We start from the raw sequence: 12,134 nt of genomic DNA, 5'->3' as shown, positions 1-12,134 counted from the left end.
TGCAAACCTACTTGAAATTATAATTTTAGCAAATTATTTTACACATATTTAATACCAAGTTTAGTCCATATTTTATTCTGTTAACTTGAAGACTATATTGAAGTCATATTCCTATAGGGCTATAGGGCTGTCCTTAATTTAAAAAGTCAAATTTATGTAAATAAATTTACATACATTTCTATGGGAGCATAAATTTATTCACTATCTTTACTCTTTCCAGACGTGACTTACCATGTTACCCATGTCACCCACTGAAATGGCTCCTTTTCATGTGAATTCTGCCTAGAATTTTAGTTCTACCTTTTAAACAAGTGAAATTAATATGTATATATGTGCAATAGTTGGATACATCAATTTATAGTAACAGTTTTTGTACCTTTCATTTTGTCTATCATTATCTCCTTTCTTTTGGGTTCAAAAGTATGTCTTTTGGTAGTTCTTTTGATAAAGTTCTATGAGCAATTAAGATTTTTATTTAATAGATATTTAAGAGTAGCTTTATTTTTCCTCTCTCTCTTCAATGATTGTTTATTTAGATGTAGAATACAAGATGATGATTTTTCTTCAACATTCTGAAAATGTTATTTCCCCATCTATGAGAATCGATTGTTGCTAATGATCTGCCGACAATTTAATTGTCATTTCTTGGGGGATTATGTATAGGTTCTATATTTTTGGTTTTTAGTTATATCTGATGTGTCTGGGTGTGGATGTATTTTTTTCCTACTTTTCATTCTGTGTTTCTAACCTGAGAAAGAGAGAGACAGAGAAAGAGAAAGAGAGAGAAAGATTGCTTTCTTTTATTCTGTATTTCTAGAATTTTTATTAAATATGTTTGTTGGAAACTTTCAATTTATCCTGTCTTTGAAATAATCTTTTGAATATTTAAATCTCAGCAGTAATTTCCAGGTTTAGAATTTTCACTGTGACTATGCCTAGTTAAGAGTTTACCTCATCTGTTGAGATATCTTTATCTTCACTAGTTTTAGTTGTTAACTTTTTCTTTCTTACTTTTTGTTTCATTTCTGTCTACTTTGTTACATAATTCTCTTCCTCTTTTATGGTTATTTTATTCCAGATATATTTTAAGGTCGCATTCTAATTGATTTGGATCAAATTAATCTGATTATTTAGTGTGTTGCCTACATTTCTAAGCATTTGGGTCTATCACGTACTTTGGAATTGTAGTAGGCTGACTTTCTGGAAATTTCTTATTTTGCTGTCTGATTTCTGTTACCGTGTCATTAGTTTTTTTATTTGAAAAGTTTGTGATTATACCAACCCAATTCCCTAAGCCTTAAATAGAGAAAATTTAAGAGGCCTAATAAATTTCCCAAAGAATTCAGGTTAATATTCCTGGTTGACAGGTAGTTCTGCTTCATGCAGTAATTCAGGGATCCAGACTTCTTGCCTTTAGTAAAGCAGACATCTCTTAAAGCCTTGTAATTGTCTGTATCCAGCTCAGAGATTAGAGCAGACTTATGTCCTTCTTAGTCAACTCATATTTGAAGAGTCACATATCATTTCCTATCACATACCAACAATGACTGCAGTATATGGCCACACATAACACAAATAGAGGGAGATGCTATTAAATGTTGATCCTAGCTCAGTAGTCACTTTCCACAAACAATTATCTGCTGTGGAAGAGGAAGACCAAATTTTTCTAGACATTTGGTCATCTCTGCAACAATCTGTCACTTTACCAGCAAAATGTAAATATTGATCCTGATAATGCATAGTTTTCTCCATCAGGCTCAAATAATCCCTGAACCCCTAAAATGAATAAGCATAACACAGGCTGTCAGAGCTGATTAGCCACCAGTAACTACATCAGAAATGGTCATGGATGACAGAAGAATCTCACAGATAGTGGAGTTGAAGGTCATTGAGAACAATGACACACACCATTTAATCAGTGTCCATATCTTTTGGAGAGCTTCATACTACAGTCTACCCAAAAAGATTTTCCTGTTTCTTTTCCTTCCAGCTTTCAACCCAGCTAATTATTGACTGAACCCATCTGTTCCTGGAAATATTAATATATTGTTAAATGTGTCAAGTAGCAACCAAGACAAAGAAATCATAGCTGTTGGCCAGCCTTCCAAGTTATTGCATATTAAAGTTTTACCAAAGCTATTACTATTGTGTAATATAGATTTTCATCTATCCAAAGCCTCCTGTTACACATCACCTGTCCCCTGATTGCTAAGTTAATGTCACTTATTTTAGAGTTTTGTTATGGGTCTATTCCAATTACCATGTGTGTATTTATAAACATACACACACACACACACACAGCCATATATAGCCACTCATATATAGCCATATATATGTATACACACATACACACACACGCATATATATATATATATATATACTTATATATATATGTATATATGTTGGAGTTAAAATATTATTTAAAAGCTGAGGTAACAGATAAAAATTTCAAAGTCCAGAACCTTACAATGTAGAAGTTAGTTTTTCATTCACGTTACAGTCTAAGGTTTGCTTGTTGTTGAGGGCTTTCCATCATACACAAAATAAGAGAACTGTGCATTTTCTTTAGCTCTGTTATCACCTGTAGATTTGTTGTTATCTGTATCCAATGAGTAGAGCATATATGTATCCAAGAAAGAGAGCATATATAGTATACAAGTGCTTCTTAAAAAACTTGCCATAGAAATGACATGTATGTAATCAACAAGGTAAAGGTTTTTAGTGTAAGGTTAAATATTGTCATGTCAAGTAATTATGGTAATCAGGATTTTTCTTTTTTGAACAGTAGGCCGGTAGTAAGCTAAGTTATATACACATAGTGTATATATCTTAGCAATGTAGATTAAATCTGGGGCCTGATTTTTAGATTTTTAGTTGTGTCTTCTCTGGCTACAAAAGGCAAGACATTTCTTTACAGCCTTCCTAAATCTCTGGTTCTCTGAGGATATTTTGATCTGAAAGATTAAAGCCCAAGGCTTGTTATTTTTTTTTTTTCTGTAAACTCTCCAGCCCAGTCAGAAATAGCCATATACACATATATATATATATATATGCATGTGTTTTTGTGTATATATGTGTGTGTGTGTTTCATAAAACCAGATATAAACCGAACTAAGTATGCCAAATTAATTTTTATAAATTCAAACCTTATTCTCTTTATACAGAAATAAATAGTATTCAACTATTTTGAAGAAAGTGTGATTCTTTTCATATAGAAACTAAAAATAGCAACAGGGAACATTTGTGGTAAACCTTCTGCAATAACAATTCATACATTATTTGAAGAATAATGTATTTTACATAAATACATTCAAATTGTTTTTAAGATATCTTGTCTCTTGTAAGAAAATCATCTCAGATATGGACATAAACTCGGATATAACTTATGGTGATATTGGAGGACATTCTTTTTTATTTTTATTTTTATTTTTATTTTATTTTATTTTATTTTTTATTATTATACTTTAGGTTTTAGGGGGAGGGGGGAGGGACAGCATTAGGAGATATACCTAATGCTAAATGACGAGGACATTCTTAATATTTTTGAGTCCTTTGAGACAATAACTTTAAAAAAATTTAAGGAATTACTGGTGTTCTCAGTTATTCATGTGGCCTTTTTAGGAAATAATACTTTTTGTACTCAATTTTTTCTTCCTTTTAACATGTGATACTATCAATTGAAAATTTGACTTTTATAAATAGTTCTCCATTATGATATTATGAAAACTTCTGGTAACAAGTTATCGTTTTCAATCTGAAATTACTACAAACTATTTTTTTAGAATGAGTATCAATAAATAAATAAATAAATTTTATTACTGCAAATGGTAGTCTCAGTTTTACAGGGAACTATAGAGTAGTGGTAAATTTAAAGAGATGGAGATGTTCAGTTTCAAGTCACTCTATACAAGGACTATCAGCATGAAAAGAAGCATGCTGTACCAACAATAGATGGGAACTTTGGGACCGTAAAAACAAGCTCTGCTTTTCTGCAGCAATGGACAGAAAAAGCATGATTTATTCCCATTATTGGACAGTATCAAAAGTGACTGCCATGAAAATGATGAAAACTTCTTGAAAGGTGGAAACACTGTTCTGTTGGACAGAGATAAACAACTATTGTCTTGGATAGAATTCTTTAACTAGGATTATGGTATATTTGGTCTTTTTAAAAATAAATGACTAATATTCTAATTTCTTGGTTTTATTTCTATTCTTTTTTTAAAAGTAAACTACTCTTCATGATTGGTTATTTTTTACCACCTCATAATTAAAGAGCCTATATTTTTTATCTCTGTGTTTACAATTAAATATTTTTAGTAAAATTAAATGTAAAAATTGTGTTAATTTGTAAAACATTGAAGATTCTCTAGTAATTTAATAATTGCATTATGACCAGAAGGACTTTCCCCTTGAAGCCTAATTTTATGTGGGTGCATTTATATATAGATTGCTATTGTGAACTAATTCACCGTGGAGATGAAGTATTAATATTATATGTATATAATTTTTTAAATTAGCCTATAAAATAAATAGCATACCTTACTTATGTAAATATTTTTTATTTATGAGGGTTGTTTTTCAGAAATTCTCTTTCATCTATTGAGGTGACCATAAAATTTTTCTATTTATCTATTCATGAGATATGTTATAATAATATATTTCCTTAGAAGACCAATCTATGGTTTAATGAAGTTATTTGGCCTTGATGGATTGTTACCTTAATGTTGAATTCTATGTGTTTTCTTTAATTTATTAAAAATTGGGATGAGGATATTCTGTTGAAAGCTATGAAGTATAAATATGTTTTGAATGACATAAAGAATATAATAGTTATATATACTATATTCTTGGATAGGAGTTGTAAACAAGTCAGACTCAAAATTCTTACTGTTTTTGCTACTTTGAATTCAGCCAAAACGGTGCTCATTTTGTATAAAATAACAAGTGCATTGCAACATAAAGGAATATTTAAAAAGAACAGTAAACTAGAAGAGTATTCTTGGCAGATATTAAAATGTGTTTAAAGGAATATATTTAAAATACATAGTATTAACTTCCAAAGATAAATATTCATCAATGTTACCAAGAAAAGAGCTTAAAAATAGACTAAATTACATGAAGTAGTAAAACAACGGTGAAATTGAGTTTATTAATTAATGGGAAGAATAGACAGATTGTTTAATGCCATGGTTGTTATGTTGTAGGGGTTGATATTGGGGAGAAGAAACAATGATCATTTGGACATAGGGTGAGTATTGCAATTTCTTTTCTTTTCTTTTTTTTTTTTTTTTGAGACAGAGTTTCACTCTTGTCGCCCAGGCTGGAGTGCAATGGTGAAATCTTGGTTCACTGCAACCTCTGCCTCCTGGGTTCAAGAGATTCTCCTGCCTCAGCCTCCCAAGTAGCTGGGATTACAGGTGCACACCACCATGCCCAGCTTATTTTTGTATTTTTAGTAGAGACGGGGTTTTGCCATGTTGGCCAGGCTGGTCTTGAACTCCTGACCTCAGGTGATCCTCCCACCTCGGCCTCCCAAAGTGCTGGGATTATAGGCCAATTTCTTAACTAAGCCCCGGAAGAGTCACTCTCACAATTAAATGTGAGTTGAATGTTGGAAATTAGCAGCCATTGTACCTTAGTGGAGAGATATATTTGGGGAAAAGAGAATTCCCACAGTTTCTTGTTGCTTTGAAATGAAGCCTAAGGCAAAGTTATAATAAAATGAGGCTTACTTGTAGGATACAAATTAGGATTTTCATGAAAATTTATAACTGTAATGAAGCAGTAACTTTTTAAATATGATTTGCTTTCCTATTTATTTCTTTTTTTCTTTATTTCTTCTTCTTCAAAAAGAAAAGGGGGGATAAATGTGCAGAACATGCAGATTTGTTACATAGGTATATTTGTGCCATGGTGGTTTGCTGCACCTATTGACCTGTCCTCTAAATTCCTTCCCCTCACCCCCCACCCCACAACAGGCCCCAGTGTGTGATGTTCCTCTCCCGGTGTCCATGTGTTCTTAATGAATGTTCAACCCCCACTTATGAGTGAGAACATGCAGTGTTTGGTTTTCTGTTCCTGTGTTAGTTTGCTGAGGATGAGGGCTTCCAGCTTCATTCGTGTCCCTGCAGAGGACATGGTCTCATTCCTTTTTATGGCTGCATAGTATTCCATGGTGTATATAGGTACCATGTTTCTGTTATCCAGTCTATGATCGATGGGCATTTAGTTTGGTTCTATGTCTTTGCTATTGTAAATAGTGCTGCAATAAACAGATGCATGCATGTGTCTTTATAGTAGAATGATTCATATTCCCATGGGTATATACCCAGTAATGGCATTACTGAGTCAAATGGTATTTCTGGTTCTAGATCCTTGAGGAATTGCTATATGTCTTCCATAATGGTTGAATTAATTTACATTCACACCAACAATGTAAAAGCATTCCTATTTCTCCACAGCCTCACCAGCAACTATTGTTTCTTGACTTTTTAATAATCGCCATTCTGACTGGCATGATAAGGTGTCTTATTGTGGTTTTGATATACATTTCTCTGGTGATCAGTGCTGTTGAGCTTTTTTTTCATATTTTTATTGACCACATACATTTCTTCTTTTGAGAAGTGTCTGTTTATGTCCTATGCCCACTTTTTGATGGGGTTGTTTGTCTTTTTCTTGTAAATATGTTTAAATTCCTTGTAAATTCTGGATATTAGACATTTGTCAGATGAGTAAACTGCCAAAATTTTCTCCCATTCTGTAGGTTTCCCATTCACTCTGATGATAGTTAATTTTGCTGTTCAGAAGCTCTTTAGACTAATTAGATCCCATTGATCAATTATGGCTTTTGTTGCAATTGCTTTTGGCATTTTTGTCATGAAGCCTTTGCCCATGCCTATGTCCTGAATGGTATTGCCTAGGTTTTCTTATAAGGTTTTATGGTTTTTGGTTTTACATTTAAGTATTTAATCTGTCTTGAGTTAATTTTTGTATAAGCTATAAGGAAAGTGTCCAGTTTTTCCAGCACCATTTAATGAATAGGAGATCCTTTCCCCATTGCTTGTTTTTGTCAGGTTTGTCAAGGATCAGATGGTTGTAGATGTGTGGTGTTATTTCTGAGGTCTCTGTTCTGATCCTTTGGTCTATATGTCTGTTTTGGCATCAGTACCATGCGGTTTCGGTTACTGTAGTCTTGTAGTACAGTTTGATGTCAGGTAGTGTGATGCCTCCAGCTTTGTTCTTTTTGCTTAGGATTGTCTTGGCTGTACCAGATTTTCTTTGATTCCATATGAAATTTAAAATAGCTTTTTTTTTCTAATTTTGTGAAGAATGTCAATGGTAGTCTGATGGGAATAGCATTGAATCTATAAATTACTTTGGGCAGTATGGCCATTTTCACATTATTGAATCTTCCTATCCATGAGGATGGAATGTTTTCCCATTTGTGTATGTTCTCTCTTATTTCCTTGAGCAGTGGTTTGTGGTTTTCCTTGAAGAGGTCCTTCATATCCCTTGTTAGCTGTATTCCTAGGTATATTATTCTCTTTGTAGCAATTGTGAATGGGAGTTCATTCATGATTTGACTCTCTGCTTGCCTATTGTTGATGTAAAGGAATGCTTGTGAGTTTTGCACATTGATTTTATATTCTGAGACTTTGCTGGAGTTGCTTTTCAGTTCAAGAGGTTTTTGGGCTGAGATGATGGGGCTTTCTAAATATAAAATCATGTCATCTACAAACAGAGACAAATTGACTTCCTGCCTTCCTATTTGAATACTCTTTATTTCTTTCCCTTACCTGATTGCCCTGGCCAGAACTTCCAATACTATGTTGAATAGGTGTGGTGAGAGAGGGCATCCTTGTCTTGTGCTGGTTTTCAAAGAGAATGCTTCCAGCTTTTGCCCATTCAATATGATAATGGCTGTGAGTTTGTCATAAATAGCTCTTATTATTTTGAGATGTGTTCCATCAATACCTAGTTTATTAAGAGTTTTTAACATGAAGGGATATTGAATTTTACCGAAGGCCTTTTCTGCATCTATTGAGATAATCGTGGTTTTTGTCTTTGGTTCTATTTATGTGATAGATTACATTTATCAATTTGGGTATGTTGAACCAGCCTTGCATCCCAGGGATGAAGCTGACTTGATCGTGGTGGATAAATTTGTTGATGTGCTGCTGGATTCGGTTTGCCAAGATTTTTGCATCAATGTTCATCAGGGATATTGGCCAGAAGTTTTCTTTTTTTGTTGTGTCTTTTCCGAGTTTTGGTATCAGGATTATGTTGGCTTCATAAAATGAGTTACAGAGGAGTTCCTCCTTTTCAGTTGTTTGGAATAATTTCAGAAGGAATGGTCCCAGCTCCTCTTTGTATTTCTGGTAGAGTTCAGCTGTGAATCCGTCTAGTCCTGGGCTTTTTTTGGTTGGTAGGCTATTAATTACTGCCTCAATTTAAGAGCTTGTTATTAGTCTATTCAGGGATTCAACTTCTTCCTGGTTTAGTCTTGGTAGGGTGTATGCGTCCAGGAAGTTATCCATTTCTACTAGATTTTCTAGTTTATTTGCATAGAGATGTTTATGGTATTCTCCGATGGTAGTTTGTATTTCTGTGGGGTCAGTGGTGATATCCCTTGTATCATTTTTTATTGTCTTCTCTGTCTTCTTCTTTGCTAGTCTGGCTAGCAGTCTATCTATTTTTTTAATTTTTTCAAAAAAACAGCTCCTGGATTCATTGATTTTTTGGAATGTTGTTCGTGTCTCTATCTCCTTCAATTCTTCTCTGATCTTAGTTATTTCTTGTCTTCTGTTAGCCTTTGGATTAGTTTGCTCTTGCCTCTCTCGCTCTTTTAATTTTGATTTTAGGGTGTCAATTCAAGATCTTTCTAGCTTTCCGATGTGGGCATTTAGTGCTATAAATTTCCTTCTTAACACTGCTTTAGCTGTGTCCCAGAGATTCTGGTATGTCATCTCTTTGTTCTCATTGGTTTCAAAGAACTTGATTTCTGCCTTAATTTCATCATTTACCCAGGAGTCATTCAGGAGCAGGTTGTTCAATTTCCATTAAATTGTGTGGTTTTGAGTGAGTTTCTTAATCCTGAGTTCTAATTTGATTACACTGTGATCTGAGAGACTGTTTGTTATTATTTCAGTTCTTTTGCATTTGCTGAGGAGTGTTTTACTTCCAATTATATGGTCGATTTTAGAATAAGTGCCATGTGGCACTGAGAAGAATATATATTCTGTTGTTTTGGGGTGGAGAGTTCTGTAGATGTCTATTAGGTCGACTTGATCCAGAGCTGAGTTCAAGTCCTAAATATCCTTGTTAGTTTTCTGTCTTGTTCATCTATCTAGTACTGAGAGTGGGGTGTTAAAGTTTTCCACTGTTATTGCGTGGGAGTCTAGGTGTCTTCGTAGGTGTCTAAGAACTTGTTTTATGAATCTGTGTCCTCCTGTATTGGTTGCATATGTATTCAGAATAGTTAGCTCTTCTTGTTGAATTATTGCCTTTACCGTTATGTAATGCCCTTCTTTGTCTTTTTTGATTTTTGTTGGTTTAAAGTCTGTTTTATCAGAGATTAGGATTGCAATCCCTGCTTTTTTTTTTTCTTTCAATTTGCTTGGTAAATTTGCCTCCATCCCTTTATTTTGAGCCTGTGTGTGTCTTTGCACACAAGATGGGTCTCCTGAATACAGAACACCGATGGGTCTTGACTCCATGTCCAAATCGCCAGTCTGTATCTTTTAATTGGGGCATTTAGCCCATTTACATTTAAGGTTAGTATCATTATGCGCGAATTTGATCCTGTCATCATGATGCTGTTTGGTTATTTTGCATACTAGTTGATGTAGTTTCTTCACAGTGTCTTTGGTCTTTATATTTTGGTATGTTTTTGCAGTGGCTGGTACCGGTTTTTCCTTTCCATATTTAGTGCTTCTTTCAGGAGCTCTTGCAGGGCAGACCTGGTGGTAATGAAATCCCTGAGCATTTGTTTGTCTGTAAAGGATTTTATTTCTCCTTTGCTTAAGAAACTTAGTTTGGCTGGATATTAAATTCTTCATTGAAAATTCTTTTCTTTAAGAACGTTGAATATTGGCCCCCCACTCTCTTCTTGCTTGTAGGGTTTCTGCTGAGAAGTCTGCTGTTAGTCTGATGGGCTTCCCTTTGTAGGTAACCTGGCCTTTCTCTCTGGCTGCCCTTAACAGTTTTTTCTTCATTTCGACCTTGGAGAATCTGATGATTATGTGTCTTGCAGATGATCTTCTTGTGGAGTATCTTAATGGTGTTCTCTATATTTTCTGAATTTGCATGTTGGTCTGTCTTGCTAGGTTGAGGAAGTTCTGCTGGATAATATCCTGAAGTGTGTTTTCCAGATCATCTCCATTCTCCCTGTCTCCCTCTGGTACTCCAATCAATCATAGGTTCAGTCTTCTTATGAAGTCACATGTTTTTTGGAGGCTTTGTTCATTCTTTTTCATTCTTTTTTCTCTATTCTTGTCTGCATGTCTTATTTCAGTAAGGTGGTATTCAAACTCTAATAACCTTTCTTCCACTCAGTCGATTTGGCTGTTGATACTTATGTATGCTTCATAAAGTTCTTGTGCTGTGTTTTTCAGCCCCATCAGGTTGTTTTATGTTAAAGCTACATAAACTGGTTATTGTAGTTAGCAGTTCCTCTAACCTTTTATCAAGGTTCTTAGCTTCTTTGAGTTGGGTTAGAACATGCTCTTTTAGCTCATCATAGTTTTTTATTACCCATCTCCTAAAGCCCTACTTCTGTCAATTTATCCATCTTATCCTCCATCTAGTTCTGTGCCCTTGATTGAGAGATGCTGTAATCATTTGGTTGAGAAGAGGCACTCTGGCCTTTTGGGTTTTCAGCATTTTTTCATTGAGTCTCATCTTTGTGAATTTGTGTAGTTTCGGTCTTTGAGGCTGCTGACCCTTGGATGGGTTTTTTATGGGGGCCCTTTTGTTGTTGTTGTTGTTGTTGATGATGCTGTTGTTGTCACTTTCTGCTTGTTTGGTTTTCTTTCAATAGTCAGGTCCCTCTTCTATAGGGCTACTGCAGTTTGTTGGGGGTTCACTTCATGCCTTATTCATCTGATTCACTCCCCTGCCTGGAGATACCATTCAAGGAGACTGGAGAGCAGCAAAGATGGGTGCCTTCTCCTTCTTTTGGCACCTCTGACCTTGAAGGTCACCAACCTGATATCAGTAGGATCTCTCCTGTATAGGGTGTCTGACAACCCAGTTGAGTGGCACGGGGAGCAGGACTCATTTAATGAAGCACTTTGTCCCTTAGTGGAGAAGGTGTGTTTTGCTGGAGGGAAACCCACTAGTCTGGGCTGCCTGGATTCCTCAGAACTACCAAGAGGAAAGGCTAAGTCTGCTACTCTGCAGAGACCGCGGCCACTCCTTCCCCTAGGGGCTAAGGCCCAGGGAGATCCAAATTCTGTCCCTGATCCTCTGGCTGGAGTTATTGGAGATCCTGCAGGGAAGTCCTGCCCACTGAGGAAGGATGGGTCCGGGTTAGACCTTAAGAGGCATTCTGGCAGCATGTTGCCACAGCCAGTGTGTTGGGCTGTGGGGACAAGTCTTGGTACCAAACCATCCAGCCTCCCTGGCTCTGGCAGGAGAAAAGAGCAGCCTAGAGCTATAGATATGGGTGCTGCCCTTCCCCCATCCAGGGAGCTTAGTGTGGTAGGCAGTTGCCAGTCCCAGTGCTGGTTGCTGCCTCTCTGCCAAGGAGCTCAAAGGGCTTAGACAAAAGGCAGCTGCAGCTGGTGCTGGTCACCCCTCCCCCAAGGAGTTTGGTTGGCTTAAGCAGATTCCAGCTGAGAGGCTGTAAGAATCTGCACATTCCAGGGTTGTGAGGCTACGCCCCGGTGGCATGGTTTCATGAGTGGGATCTTTCGATCCATGGGTTGCACAGTTCCACGGAAAAAGCAGTTTCCCTGGCTGGGTAGCATGCTTACTCACCACCTCACTTGGCTGGAGGGAACCGACTCCTCTTCCCCTTGTGGCTCTCAGGTAGGCCACCGCACCACTCTGCTCTTCCTTCTCTCTATGGGTCATGCTGCCTTCTAGTCAATTTTGGTGAGAGAACCTGGTTACCTTGGTTGCCGTTGAAG

General features: G+C 36.0%; 1 protein-coding gene across 3 annotated transcripts in view; it reads left to right on the top strand.

Moving 5' to 3' along the window:
* The window catches only part of EPHA6 (EPH receptor A6), a 960,796-nt gene that overhangs the window by 180,315 nt on the left and 768,347 nt on the right, over positions 1–12,134 (top strand). The gene's annotated exons all lie outside the window — the stretch shown is intronic.

This window comes from Hylobates moloch, unplaced genomic scaffold (genome assembly GCF_009828535.3).
Source record: "Hylobates moloch isolate HMO894 unplaced genomic scaffold, HMol_V3 SCAFFOLD_4, whole genome shotgun sequence".
Lineage (NCBI taxonomy): Eukaryota > Metazoa > Chordata > Mammalia > Primates > Hylobatidae > Hylobates > Hylobates moloch.
Note: the sequence above shows the minus strand (reverse complement) of the source record. Positions and strands in the feature narration are given on the sequence as shown.